Below are 16,270 nucleotides of genomic sequence, written 5' to 3'. Positions count from 1 at the left end.
AAAGGTTTAGAGGTACCCAAAGTCTCTGTGACTGAGATCCATGATGATGTGCTCCATAGCCTTGCAGACCAGGCTAGTCAGGCCTATAGGGCAATAGGACCCGTGGTCTGTTGTGGCGCCACCTTTGTTGAGTGTGATAACTGTTGCTGTGTGCCATTTAGCGGGCACAAAGCCCAATGCGAGGCTATTATTGAACATGGTACATAGGTGGGGAGCCAGTACATTCTGAAGTTCATGTAAAATACAGCCTGGGATGTTGTCCGGTCCCATGGATGCTGTGATATAGGCTTTAGAGTGTGCAGCTTTTACCTGCATAGTTGTGAGTACAGGGACTCTGCACTCTTCCTGTATAGATATGGACCCTTTAGGGGGTGAGAGAGGGGAAAGGTAGCACTGAACCTATCTGCCAGGTTGTTGGCAATATCATTTGGTTCTGTAATGTTCATGCCTTTGTGCTGTAACTCAAAGCAGATCTGGGTGTTAACATTGAGATATTTGACATAGCTATAGACTGCTTTGTGGTTGCTGTTGGAATTAGTGGCGGTTTTGTTTTCATAGCTAGCTTTGGAGGAACTTATAAGGGATCTCACCTTCTTACTGAGGCTGACCAGGGAGCTCCTCCACGCATGGGATTGTACTCTCTTTTGCAACAGTGTCTTCCTCCTGTTGTACAGTTTGTTTATGGCAGGGCACTACCAGATTGGCTTCCTTAATTAGGAGTATAGCATCTTGGTTCTGTTTGGGATAGCACGATCCATGCACTTGTGTAAGTGCTTATGTTGGTAATGCCTAGGTCTAGGATATTGTTGCCCCTGGTGGGTGTGTGGATATGTTGATCCAGGATATTGGTGTTTATGAATTCCAGAAAGCATTGAGCTAATGAGTTGGTACACAAATAGTTTTCTCAGCTAATGGTGGGGTAGATTCAGTGAGACTATGTGACGAGTGTGGTGTGGTGCAAATGTTTACCTTCCCCACATGACTGTCAGGGTCAGGCTTGGTTGGAGGGAACTTTACCTCCAGTTTGGCTAGATAAGTGCATCTCTCACAGGTTGTAGTGTTGGGTGGTAGGTGGAGAGGGTTTTCTGTGTACTTGAGGCAATTTCTACATTGCCTCAAGATGTCCAGATTCATCAGATAGACAGGAGAGAACACAGGCAGCTGACCCTTGGACATGCCTGAATATAAAACTAGTTCCCCGAGATAAGTGAAGAAAGTGAGTACAAGAGCTATTTTACTCTAAGCAAGTGAGAAAAGTATGTACAAAACCTGTCTACCTCTAGGTAATGAGGAAGATTGAGTGCTATAGTATTTAGTAGCTTACGTAGTGCTTACAAGTTCTGAAAAAGTGCTGAGCATGAATAAGCAATCCAAATAGGGTCTTGGATAACATAAACACACTGTCCCCCCCACCAGGTACACAATCATATATCCATGTACACCACAGAGCCCCTGTACCCACAACTATGCAGGTACAAGCTGCACTCAGGCTGCATGGGACCTGTCCACATCACAGGTTGTATCATGCACATATGGCAAAACAAGTTGCTCTCCACATACACATCATGTAAAACATAGCTTCATGTCAGGCTGTGTACACACTGAATGGTGCACACCAACAGGTATCACAACCCACAAAGGGGGAGACACCACTGATAATGGGAAGTACTGCACTACTACCCTGTTGAGTCTGGTCTGAAAGGCCATGAACCTTGATCAAATTATTTTATGTCAGCAGTACAGATGTAGATGATAGTAAGGTTGATTTCACACTGCATAATATAACCTTGTCAGGTCATAGGACATCATCACACATACTGTGTTCCACCTACACTCAGTATACTAGATGTACATTCCTATGTCACAGGAGTGTTTTGCAACAGGACTGTTGGCAGAACCAACACTACAGAAGGTGTCTCAATAATACATTCACATCACACCAGTGCCAGCTACAGTAAGACATGGTTAATTAATTGTATTCCCCCTCATTGTAGTCCATACCACAAAGACAAACAGAAGGCATCTGCCTATTGAAATATGTGAATGACTATGACCTAGGAGCAATAGCCGACTCAGAGTGTTGTGGACAACATACAGAAGGGGTTTTGTGGGTGAGGTGTGTGTGTGTGTGACATATGGCCACAATCTGACAGCTACATATTACATTGTCACCCCTATGTTATTAACCCTGTACCCGTGAACTACCACCTAGGCAGTGGTCAACATAATGGACACTGTGTGTAAGGGATGCAGCTGGGCAGTTGTCGATCCTGTGATAGCTACATCCCCACACCTGTCAGGTAGTCATATGTGTCAATCCTAATCATGACAGAGTGCCATCCATGAATATAGAGATCATTGTCCAGCCATACACAACACTCAAGTGACCCATATCAGATCACATATTTCCTTTAAGGGGTATTGGCCATGTGCAGATGGCCTACACCAGCCTTCCCATTCCCAATCTCCACTATGTAGCATGATGCATATTCTGAATAAATCCATGTCCATCCCAGTGATGTTGGACATGCTACACATACACACCCTGATCTCAAACACATACTTCATGGATATTCACCTTCCTAGTACTAGGATCAGCACAAGCTGGACAGATCCTTGTCCTATACACTTTACATAATCCTGCCATACTATGTATTCCTGTCCAGCAAAGCTGCATATCACTCCCCTCTCAGACATGGTGTGATGACCACATGGTAAATGTATCATTAACCCTGTGGATCAGTTATGTGGCACTGCTCCACCTGGCCCCAGAGACCTGCCTGTCAGCTACAGCCAGGTGACCTTTCATCCTAGATTCATACATGGCCTATGGCATACAGCCTACTAGTTGACTTTGACTGTACATGCTATGGTTGATATCCATCCCTGCAAATACCATCTGGCTAGCCAGTGTCCCATGTGTGATACATGTGCAACACAGGTGATACATGGCAGGATATTGAATTGCTGTACAGTGCCATGTAGATGTATATGGCAGAACACATACATGTAAAACCTTACATGAGCAAGTCTGCCGGGTCACAGGTCATGTCTGTTAAGGCAGTGTAAGTCTTTATATGTGACATATACACAGCATCAAGGTCAACTGCATTAATGTGGACACATCCAGTCATGTGCTGATAGGTAGGAACATCAGTATAGGCAAACAGACATGCCCACATCAAGACAGCATCCACATGGAGTATGAGCAATGCAATCAGGTGACACACACACACATATATGGTGATAATATCCACTCACCATTGAGTGCCACATGTGTGACACAAACATGTCAGTGGTGTCAGTATCATGTAGATTTGCAAATACAACTGTTTAATCATAATAAATGTGATACACATGTATGTTCAGCTGTAGCTGTGTATGTCTCTGTGAGTTACTGTGACCTGTCTCCATCATTATGTCTTCCAGGTATGCCGTGTGCAAGGCTACCCTCTTATACCCATTTGGAGGATGAGGCCCTCATCCCATACCTACATGACAATCATGATATCCTGTTCAGCCATGTGCCACAGGATGCACAGCAGCGGGATGCCCTGTGGATGGAACTTCGCAGGAGGGTTAATGATGTGGGTGGCCACAACCGCATATACCAGCAGGTGTGCAGACACTGTACAGACATCATTAGATGGGCAAAACAGCGTGCAAATGCAATCACCAGGGAACAAGGTGCAACAGGTGGTGGACCATCAACTCAGCCCCCACTCACACGTACCGAGGAGCTATTGGCCAACTTGGTGACACCTGCAGAACAACATCCACAAGCCTTATCCAATATTGTGGAGGTGGGTGTCTCTCAACCACCAAGCCTGGAGTTGCCTGGTAAGTCCCTACTGCACCTATAATAACTATATTCCATATAGTTGCATGTGTCACTGTACAATACGTAATGTAACATCATATGCAAGGCATGTATACACACATGCTGCATACTATAATATGCTACTCTGTGTATTCACACATGTGCATACACCATAGTATAGTGTAATGTACTGGTATATGTGTTAACATGCACATTGCAAACTGTAGCCATCATACAGGCATGGATAATGCTCATACTGCTGTGTTACTCCTATTTAGGTACCTCTGGCATTCCACTGCGACAGCAGCCCATTGCAGGTGAGACTGTTATTCTTTATCAGGCATTGTAATGCACAGATCTATCTGCCATGTGGCCATTTACCACATGTACACATAATGTATGGTCCTGTCACAATATACAGTTCGGACCTGCAATGCATCACAATGCCTACCCATGTGCAACACTTGCAAACTATGTGAATCACTGACATGAATCCTCACAAACTGTCATTGCCAGATGTGTGGACAGCTGTGCATACAATGGTGGAGGTGCTGTTCACTGTAGAGACATGTACTACAGATCAGACCTACACATGTGGGGAATACAAACAGTACTACACAGTGGGCTGGAGTATGGCCAGCCCACAGGATTCACTGGTGTGGATCATAGCCCTGCTATGAATGTCACACAATGTGATGTACTATCTTGACATGTCCATGACATCTAGTGGCCTGTCTGCAACACTGCTTAACTAACCTGAAAAACATATCCCACATACTACCCTTTGTCTGCATAACCCTGTCGTCAGTGTAGCATATGATATCTATGGTTGTATGTCATATGGGACAACACAGACATGTGAAATAGACACCCGTCACAATAATTTGGCCAACACATGTACACACATGGCCATGAAGGATGGTCAGAGACATGAAGCATCACACACAGTAGATGTGATGTGCTTGTGTGTACTCCTTGTCATACAATGGCTACACGTGGTCCAACTATGGCCTTTGTGTAATGGTTATATTGCAGATGTGGAACACTAGACATCCTACAGGCCTGTGCACATCTTGTGTAGGTGTGACATCAATCCACCACATAAGATGTGTTGAACATCTTGACGGTGTCACCACATGACAGCAGTCGCCTGTACAGTATCCACATCAGCCCACAGATACAGTACATTCCCCTTGCTGGTGTCAGACTTCAATGTCATACTTGCTCCTCGTGTATGTGTGTGTGTGTGTGTGTGTGTGTGTGTGTGTGTGTGTGTGTGTGTGTGTGTGTGTGGTACACAGATGTCATGTGGGACATGGTGTACCGATGTGTTCACCATGTCTGGCCATAGTTGCCAGGCAGCAGCAATATGGTTGCAGATGTGCAGGGGTGTCATCCGTATACCCTTCAGTGACCTGTGTCACACATTCCACATCATGGTTTAGTGTATATACACCTCAGTGATGTGGGTCACATTCCACAGTATATATTGATTGTATCTGAACACAGTCATGGCTGTGAACTGTGTCTGTAACTCACACTGTATAGCAATAGAGATGCCTCATGATTCCCTGCAATGGCCATGCACATCAGCTAAATGTGCAGTATATCTGTAGGGCGGACAGACAACACTGCATTGGGACACCATTACCCCACTGTATATTTGACAGGACACCATTGTGTTAAACATGTATGCATGTCATTGCACACATCAGCAGATCACATGTCATACTACATGTGATTGTCAAGGTCATATGCAACACATCAGGCAGGTGTACTGTTAACCTGTGCTGGACTACATTGTGCAGCACAGGGATGTATGCTAACTACTACTATGATTGTATAATTTGCATGCCATCTGCTATGACACATGCATGCTGTTGTGTGCAACCCAGGGATGTATGATAACTACCACTATTATTGTCTGCGCTGCATGCTGTCTGCCGTATCACATGCATGTTGCATGCCTTCTGTCATATTACATGCGTGTGTGTCTGTGTGAGTGTGTGTGCCTGTGTGTGTATGTCTATTGTATAGATTGTAATGTACAGTTCTTATCTGCCCTCACAGGTGATGTAGGTGCATTGCCGTCCTGCGGTCCATCTGATGTTAATGTCCCCACAGACTCTAGCAGTGATAATGAACATATGATTGAGGCACAGGCAGGGTTGTCAGGGGCTGAATATGTGCAATTGGTTGCCATTCCACCTATATCCCCCTCATCTCCACACACAGATCCCATGCCTGCACATACCCCATCACCAGTGGCCATAGAGGAAGGACAGTTGGAGTGTGGTAGCTTGGAACAGGAAAGTGTGGGTGCTATGGAAGGTGTGCTTGCACACCATGGTGTCAGCCAACTGACTGGTGGTGCCCCACACAGGCATGTGGACAGTGCTGCTCTTAGGAGGACTTCTGGCCAACATGCTCCTGCAAGACAGAGTGCAGCAGCTGGTGTCACCAGATGCATGTTTCAGGCTGTAATGGAGGCACAGGCACGTGCTGAATGGCACAACAGAGAAGATCAGAGGCTTCAGAGGGCTGCTGTCCATTCTTTAAACAACAACATCCAGGCAATGGTAAATGCTCAACAGCAGATTGCTGAAGCTTTGGATAGATGGGTGGGAGACATGGTTAGTGTCCTTAACAGTGGCATGAAAATCCGTGGGTGTGAGCTGTCTGTGTTGGAACATCTGGTAGGAGTGAGGCATCGGGCACGTGGACGTAGGCCTGCTACATCACCTGTTTCAGGTCTATGTGTACGAGCTACCTCACATGTCCGCTCCCTTAGTGGTGGTAGCAGCAGCAGTGCATCTGGTGCTGTGCTGTCCACACCACGATACAGCAGGTCATGTGCACATGGCCCTAGATGGTCCCAACAGGGACATGGTTTCAGAGGACAAGTGCCTTCAGACAGTACCCAATCTGCACATCTGCTTGGTAGTGCCCATGCAACCCCTGACAGGCACAGGTCACATGTCCATGGCCGGACACCATGAACTGTAAAACCTGGCCTGTACAGTCTGCAGCTGTCAATAATACCCCTGTGTAGGCCAGACACATGCCAGAACTGTATGCATAAATACACGCACACACTGGAAACATATGTAGGGCACCGCAACACACACGTGCATAACATCCACACATGCCCAATTCGATCAAAGGCCCTAACCCACACACATGATGTCATCCAATGGTGCAGCCTAGGCCTCTGGCAAACATTATCACCCTGTGCATATGTTGATGCCTGTGCTGCATCCCTGACATCCACACCATCGGTGCAGGGACATGCCAATATGGTCTGATGCACAGGGTGAACAGACTAGGAAGATAAGTGTAGTTTACAATTGTTGAGTACTGTTGACAGGCAGCAGACATACCATGTACTACAGGTGTACAATGCATTTCATACTGTTAACAGTATGTGTCTTGTGTAACAACAGTAACTACATGTTGGTTATGATGTTCTGCTTTCCTCCTTCAGGTCTAATTGCACGTGCCGGTGGATGTCAGTGTTTGCCATTAGTGTCCCATATGTCAATGTGGATTACTCACAAGTATGTATGAATATACCAGCATGCACCGTGTAGCTGCCACATAACAGTGAGAATGTCCCACGTTCCAAACATGTCTACTGATCCAAGAGCATGATAGCTGTGTATTAAGCTACTGTGGCTACAGACGTGACATCCATACTTAGTGACAACACAGGTACAGTTACATGGAGTGGTGAGGTAAGAGGGTGGTCTAGCTGATTACAAGGGTAGAGGCTAATGGGAAGTGTAATGCCTCATTGGGAAGCAGTAATACACATTCCCATGACAGGATGCCAACACACAACTCCACCCACACACTCAAGTATTGACACACATGTATTCAGTGACACAGTAACACACCCACACACTCACGGATTCACGGACACAGTAACACACACTCACACACAGTTGCTACTGTTGAGATGAAGACCCCTGCCTATGTGCAAATGATCATTATAGTACTGTGCACCTACATGACGCTCCACAGAGAATACACATGTACAGGTAGTCAATATGGCCTAAGATCAGGGACATCAACAGGGATAGTAGATTGTATCGCCTGGATGGGGGGAGGGGTCTTATCAGTTCAGTATGGTAACATACATCCTCACTCCAGGGACCAAACAGCCATACATACACACACACACATACACACACTGTGGCATTCACTATTGAATACACCTATGTCACGCACATACAGATACCTCACATGTGTGAGATACATGCCCCTGCCTATGTCCTGCTTTCTACATTGCAGTCTGTACAGATGTGTACACTAGTGTACAGGAGAGTGAGTAACAACTGAGATGTATTCCCCACCATATGTGACATATATGGACACACACACAACCACACATGCCAGTACTGATAATCAAAGACCTGCATAGCTCATGATATGTATGACAGACTTACAGCAGTATTGCATATGTTACAAAGTGTACTGACACTTCCTTTGGCAACAGTGCTGATATATGCACATGGGACGTCTTAACTGTTAACAGGTGTCAAGTGATTTACCTTCGGTGTCACCCTGACCGCTGTCTAAGTTGTGTGTTATGTCCTTCAATTAATGAAACCATTGTGTACAGGTTACACAGGTTATTGTAGGACCACTTGTGACATACCTGTGAGCTGTTCTCAGCAAACATCCATCTGCAAAGATGCCCCACCACTTAGTTATTTCCACACATCTGTCCATACCTGAGGTACATCTTTCCATACATTCAGCATATCACCATATACAGTTGGCAATGTTAAGGCTGCATTGCAACTGCATGATGTACTAAGATACGTCACCTACATGTACATGTGTATAGGTCCTACAATCCTGTCATTTAGGTATGTTTGTAGGCATTGCAATTGGTGGACATGTGAAATGACATACATGACACATGGACTGTTGTATGATATGATTGGTGTAATGGGTGACCGGTACAGAGGGAATGTTACCTCTGTCAACATTTATATCACACCTTATGTACTGTTAGCATTCAGCAGCCATGAACCTACATTCCATGTGCATGTGTGTAATGGCTGTAGCCACCTGTTTGCACAAAGGACAACAACAGCTATGCTATATACATGTATGTTTTGTGTGTGTGTGTGTGTGTGTGTGTGTGTGTGTGTGTGTGTGTGTGTGTGGCATGTACATACCCAGGGCAGGTACATGTATGTCATATCCAAACATGAGGGTGTGTACTGGTGTACAGCAACAGTCATCTGCTAATGCTGTAAATAACTGAAGGCCCCTGGTATGTGTACAGCTGACCTGGTTACAGACAGCAGTATCATTGCATTGTATAACACATGATGCAACTGTGTCAGTACATGGGTACTCTCTACAATTGATGTAGAGCTTGGTACAGTCCACTGGTCAAGGGTCACATGGTGGTGTACTCTTATATGTCCTACAACATGTATGGATGTGTGTTGGTGGTCTGAGGGCATGGTGGTGTCTGAGGTTTACATCCTAGAATGCAACATGTGACACTGTGTCCTGCACATGACTCATCTGTGATGCCGTTCATGGGGGTACCGGTCAGTACATGTCAGTGGCCTATATGTATATGGGGACACCACCACCTGGAGCGGTCCGTACCTGTGTTATGGCCCACATGTCTGGTTCTGAGGTATATGGTGGAAGTGCTATTGTGCACTACAGAGCCATCAGCCAGGTGTCCCTCACTGCACAGATGTCAATACTTCCCATTGTTGGATCTACAGTGAGCAGCTGTGATTATGGACACTACACATCTAGTACTGGTTAGCATAAGCATATAATGCAGTTGTCCTCTAGGTGTCAGGGTGTTATCCTGCGTTTAGGACATTTGCCTTGGAATGGCACTATATGGGTGGATGCGACTTGGGTATTATGCCTACTCCCTTGAATCATGGATGCATGTGATATGTGTCAAAGGCCTGTCTACTGTCAGTTATGTCATCCCAGAATGACAAACACTGGACAACCTCGTACTTACAGCAGGACATTGGCTCATTGTGTTGGTCAAGCAGTTGCCACTTCTAGCTAGGCTCATTGTGTTGGTCAAGCAGTTTTCACTCCTAGCAAGACATCACTGTGAGTGGTGATATTGTGCTTGGTATAGGATGGTACATCTAAGGTAATGGACAGCAGCAAATGTTGTGTAAAAGACCGGTGTCAGATATATGTAGAGCAGCGTTCCTGCTAACAATGACTACTAACACCAGAGCCCATTACAATGTGTTCTTTACGTCTACCTGTAATAGCATGGCCACTGTGGCCTTCCGTGTTTAGAATCAGAGTGCATCCCAGACAGCCCTGTGCTACTAAGTGTATGAGCATGCCCAGTATAACCTTGTGTAGATGGACACATAGTGCATTCCAAACGGCCCTGTGCTACTAAGTGTGTGAGTATGCCCAGTGACACCTTGTGTCGGTTATGTGTCTCTGTGTATGGGCATGGCCATTATAACCCTGTATAGTGATAGTAGTCGTCCATTCCACAGATGGGCATACTCCAGGTCAGGATGGATTCCTACTTTAAACACACAGGTTCACAGGTATGTACATCTTAACTGCCAGCATCCCTGTTGATGCCCGCATTCCTAGAAGGTCATAATGACAGCCTTGAAATGTGTAGTCTGTGTGGTGTGACTCATAACTATGTAGTATGGTAATAGTGAACTGTAGATAGGCAGGTGTTCCATTCCCACCACTGTTTTGTCTGTGTGTGTGTGTGTGTGTGTGTGTGTGTGTGTGTGTGTGTGTGTGTGTGTGTGTGTGTGTGTGCGTGTGTGTTTGTCCCTGTTTGTCTGAGGACTGAAAAATGCTTTTAGACTGCTCACACTCCATACAATTCTTATACCCACCTTTGGCAGGGCTGATGATGTCACCCACCTACAAATACACCTCTGGGAGTGCTGTGTACCAGTAATCTCAGCAGCGCATTCTGTAACTGCATAATGCTGTAGTGTAATAAAGTAGTTAGGTTGGTGTTCTAATCCCAGACTTGTCATGTGTGTGTGTGTTTGTCCCCGTCTGCCTGAGGACTGAATAATGCTTTTAGACTGCTCACACTCCATACATTTCTTATACCCACTTTTGGCAAAGTTGATGATGTCACCCATCTACAAATACACCTCTTGGAGTGCTGTGTTCCAGTAATCTTGGTAGCGTGTTCTGTAACTGCATAATGCTGTAGTGTAATAAAGTAGTTAGGTCAGTGTTCTAATCCCAGACTTGCCATGTGTGTGTGTGTGTGTGTGTGTGTGTGTGTGTGTGTATGTTTGTCACCATCTGCCTGAGGACTGAATAATGCTTTTAGACTGCTCACACTCCATACATTCCTTATACCCACCTTTGGCAGGGCTGATGATGTCACCCACCTACAAATACACCTCTGGGAGTGCTGTGTCCCAGTAGTCTCTGTAACTCGTTCTGTAACTGCGTAATGCCATAGTGTAATAAAGTAGTCAGGTCAGTGTTCTAATCCCAGACTTACCAAGTGTGTGTGTGTGTTTGTCCCTGTCTGCCTGAGGACTGAAAAATGCTTTTAGACTGCTCACACTCCATACAATTCTTATACCCACCTTTAGCAAAGCTGATGATGTCACCCATCTACAAATACACTTCCGGGAGTGCTGTGTCCCAGTAATCTGGGTAGCACATTCTGTAACTGCGTAATGCTGTAGTGTGCTAAAGTAGTTAGGTCGGTGTTCTAATCCCAGACATTGTGTGTGTGTGTGTGTGTGTGTGTGTGTGTGTGTGTGTGTGTGTGTGTGTGTGTGTGTGTGTGTGCGCGCGCGCATGTGTATGTGTGTGAGCTTTGTGACAACTACAGTGCTTTATCGCATGACCACCTTTGTCATTCCTGCTGTTGTCACCCACCTATGTATACAGCTGTAGTCATGCTGCAACCCAGTATTCACTGTAGCACGTGCCCTAAAAGTGTATTGCTGCAGGGTGACATGGTAGGTAGGGTGATACGGTAGATAGGGGTTTGCATACAGAACATGGCAAGTGTGTGTTTGTCTGTCAGAGCCTGTGTAGAGGTGGCCGTGATTGTCTTACCATTGGTCATGTTTGGGAGCTGAATTTGGTGTCTGTCTTATGACACATTGGCCACCTCACAAGGAGTACAGCTGTCTGTCAGCCATGGGACTGTGTTGGCAAGCCATACCCATACATCTGACAAAAGGCCTGGTGAACAAAGTCTGTAGCCCTACTAGTACCTGGTATATGTCCTGCACCCATGTGCCATGCACAAACAAACTTGCCTAGGATATCCCACTATGTTGCTAGTACCATGCACATTGATGACAGATAGTAGGCATGGTGTGAATGCAGTGGCCTGCAGAGGACATGACAACCTGTACAGTGGTACAATAGGCACATATATGCCGACATTGTGCCTTCACTATGTTCCACACTGGATGCCTGCAACATATGTGGTGCCATCAAATGTGATCCACAGAGGCCAGACAATGCTGTACACATGTGCCCTGTATGGAACCATGCTACTGACAACACTGAATACCTGTATCATACTATCAGTGCAGGTGCAGGGTCGACCTTCTCACTATAAGCAGGTTTCAACACACCAGGCCAGTATTGGCATATCGGGGGATAACGGGCTGTGTACACAACATGTGCCTGCCAAACCAGGTACACCTGCACATGTCACTGTTCAGTATTGTGGGACATGCACATCCCAGGCAATGTCCATGTGAAGGACTATTAAACACAGACATGGCATGCATTGCAAAGCTATGGCCATACACATTGGTAACCAGGATGTCAGTCCAGATCATGCAGTACCCATCCATGTGGGACATTGCAGACACTACACCCCTGCACTGCACACCATTGTCAGGTGATGCGATGCCAAGTATTACCTCTCACCCAGCCTTGTACTGCCATCTTGCTCAGCCAACCACTACACACCCATGAAGCAATGCATACCTCCATGCCAGTACTGGAACCTTGTGTCTGCATGTGGGTTGTGATGCTCCCAACCACAGTCACTCCCAGTATAACCCTCATTGGCATACCAACAGATGTCAAGCACTTTCACATGTCCTAGCCCATGGAACCTCCAGATATCCCCTGTGGTGCATGTAGTCCTGTGCATTACGGCAGTGTGACAAATTAAGAAGTTAAGCTGTGTATTTGTGGCCCTGGCAAAGAGTTTCAATGCGTGTGTTTGTGGTGACAATGGCATCTGTTCACATGGACAGCCATGTGTGCCACATCTAATGTATGTCTACTTTATCTCTGTTGCAGATGTCACTCACCTACATACATATATGTTCTTACAGCACAGCAACATGTCGTCTTTGTGGCACATGTAGTAATGTCATGCACATCTAATAGTAATGAGTAGTCAGTCAGGGGTTTGGCCCCTGTACTGTTCAGTGTGTGGCAGATGATGCTTAGGGTTAAGTCTCCAAGCCCTACCCTGGTGTACTTTGCCTGTCCCACCCACACACTCTCTGGTGGATGTGAAGGAGTACACCTGCACAGCAGCAGCATGTGTATTGTAAGTGATGGACATGGTCAGGTGATGGCCTCTGCACCTATTGCAGTCCTCCTCTAGCTGATTGCATGTGGTACAGCTGTGATGGTGTTCCCATAGCCATCTGCATGATAAAAACAGTACACTGTCTAGGAAAAACATGTTGTTATTTGGCCATGACAGTCGCTGTGAGTGGTACCTGGATATGGTGTTTTGACACGCCATCACAGATGATATCTGGATGTACCTCAAACATTTTACACAGTAGGAAATAGCCTAAAGACAGGAGGGTGATGTGCCACACATAACTACAGCATGTAAGTGTAGCTATGCTGCATTGAGACTACTGCCTGTTTAACATGTGTGTGGTAATGGCTATTCTGCATGTTATAATACAGACATGACAGTACTCTGTTCATGATAGACCCACATATGCAGGGCCATCTGTGAACTGGTCAGTGTGTGCAACCATTTGTTTCCTGTGTTACACACTGAACACACATCTGTGCACAGCAGAAGCATGGTGTGAGGATTGCAGACAGTACATGATGATAGGGATGTGTTACTGCCATTGCATCCCTGACTGGACATGTGTTACATGAGACAGTGGTATGACAGACACTGTCTGGGGTCCCCAGTGACAAGCCAATAATGGGAAACTGTTCATAGCTGTGGTCACACGTCTACTACACATTGTACAGATGGCATGCAGTATATATGCATGTGTTGTGCTCCCTCTGCAAATGTATACCATCTGTTGTGTTGGGTTGATGGTGATATCTATGCATACTGTTGTAGGTAATCCTGTATGCTATTGTGTTGGGTTGATGGTGTTATCTGTGCATACTGTCGTAGGTAATCCTGTATGCTGTTGTCTATCACTAAGCCATATGTGGGTTTAAATTTCAACACCATAGGCTGAATGGGTTAGGAGGTCCCGGCAGAACCTCCTGTCCCACTTCAGCTGACCATGGCACTAGGCACTAGCACATCTGGGGCCCAGCCTTGGACATCAACCTCTGTTGGCTCTGCACCACCTTCTGGTGATACCACCACTGAGGATGGAGCATGTCCCTCCTGGGAGCTGGACAAGACAGGTACATGTCTGCTGTTGTGCGGTCCTGGACGTGTTGTGTTGGTGGCTCACTAAGGGGTTCTGAAGCCAGATACGCCAGCTCAAGGGCAGAGTGTCACATTTACAGGGTGGTGCCGCCCCTCCTGGACTCACCCCAGCACTGCCGCCTTTGCAGCTGTTTAGATGCAGTGGCAGTTACCCATGGCTGGGGACCTCTGTCCCACTGTTCCCATGGGCTTGTGAATGCCAAACACCCATCTCCGTCGGGGGTATATCCCCCCACATGTGTCATATACCAACCCTGTATGCTGCCTTTTCTGTGATCCTACCTATCCTCCATGGCCATACCTACACTCCTTCCCCTACATCTGACCCTTACCTATGGAAACATAAGACCAATCGGCTCCTAGGACAACATCTGCCCTATACATAGCTGTCCATTACACACACGAGCCCACTGGACACATGAAACCTTTGTAATATGCATCACAACATACTCCTGTTATCATCACCCCCCCTGTCCCTCAGGTGCACAATCCTGGTATGCACACCACTCCTACATGGTCAAGGTCCATGTGATGAGGACGACCCCATTGTACACACAGTACTACCGGTCCTTCTACGGTTAACCCATTTATCTTTATCATGATGATGATGTTGCACACAGCACCTTGCAAGAGTACTGTTCACACATAATGATTGGACAGGTACTGTTGTGTTACTGTACATTACATGCACAGAGTGATGTATACGGCCAATGTACAACTATTTGCATGTATGAATTACACATGTCTGTCTGAGGGAGTCTTGAGATCACATAGAGCAACAACTCTACATAATACAGGCATCACTGGTGTTTCCCATTTCATACATTTGTAATGCTTTGTTGCCACATGGTATGTTCCTGATATACCTCTATATATGTATGTACCTATATGCTGGACATAAACACTCACATATACATCTACATGATGGGATACATCCCTATACTGTTGAATGACTACGCTGTATGATATGTTTGTGGTAGTGTCCGTTGTCTGTATATCTGCCATAGCGTATTGGTAATTCACATTAGCTGTGTTCGCAGGGTCCTGGTTCCGACCCTTGCAGAGGACGTTTATTTGTCTTCAGGGCAGAACAAGCCCATTGGATACTGAGGGAGTAAGGCACATTAATGCAGTTGGGAGCGGGTGTGCATGGGTTTGGGCGGTGTTAAGCATTGCTGACCTCTGGTTACAGCTTCTTACACTCGGTTAGCCTCTACATTGCTTTACCAGTGCAATACTCGCATACTGGTAGCCAAACATGCTTACACCCGCTCGCTCCCGCACTTGCACATGCACCGACATTGGTGCTTGCATCTGTCACTCACACCCCTGGGTGGGTGTGAGGACCACAATATTACCTTGTGATGCCTATTACATCAGACTACATGACTACAGTATCAGGAATGGCTGCCCATTAGGCGACGGCATGGCGTTCGACTGTACGGAATCAGTGGCCTGTCCAGTGAATTAATCATATTATTTGTGTGTTCCTCATACAATCTGCTCCCGTCTGGCTGATACATGGGAACCGAGACTCTTCAATACAGACAAGTAATTGGGTTTTGGGAGCCACATCCGTCGGCCGAGTCATGCTACCGCATACCTATTATAGGTTTGCCACCTTTTCAATTGGCCAAGGTGGGATTTTAGGGTTAACACCTGTATCACTTTGCGAGGGACAGTCCGTCTTTAGGCAGCTGTGTCCTGCGAAAATAATCAAGACATAGCAAATGTCCTAGTTACAGGACAATATTATATTCTACGTTTCTTTAATAGTTGCATAAAACAGTTATTTTATA

Source organism: Protopterus annectens, chromosome 6.part0 (genome assembly GCF_019279795.1).
Source record: "Protopterus annectens isolate FY-2018-M chromosome 6.part0, PAN1.0, whole genome shotgun sequence".
Taxonomy (NCBI): Eukaryota; Metazoa; Chordata; order Ceratodontiformes; family Protopteridae; genus Protopterus; species Protopterus annectens.
This window is presented reverse-complemented; position numbering follows the sequence as displayed.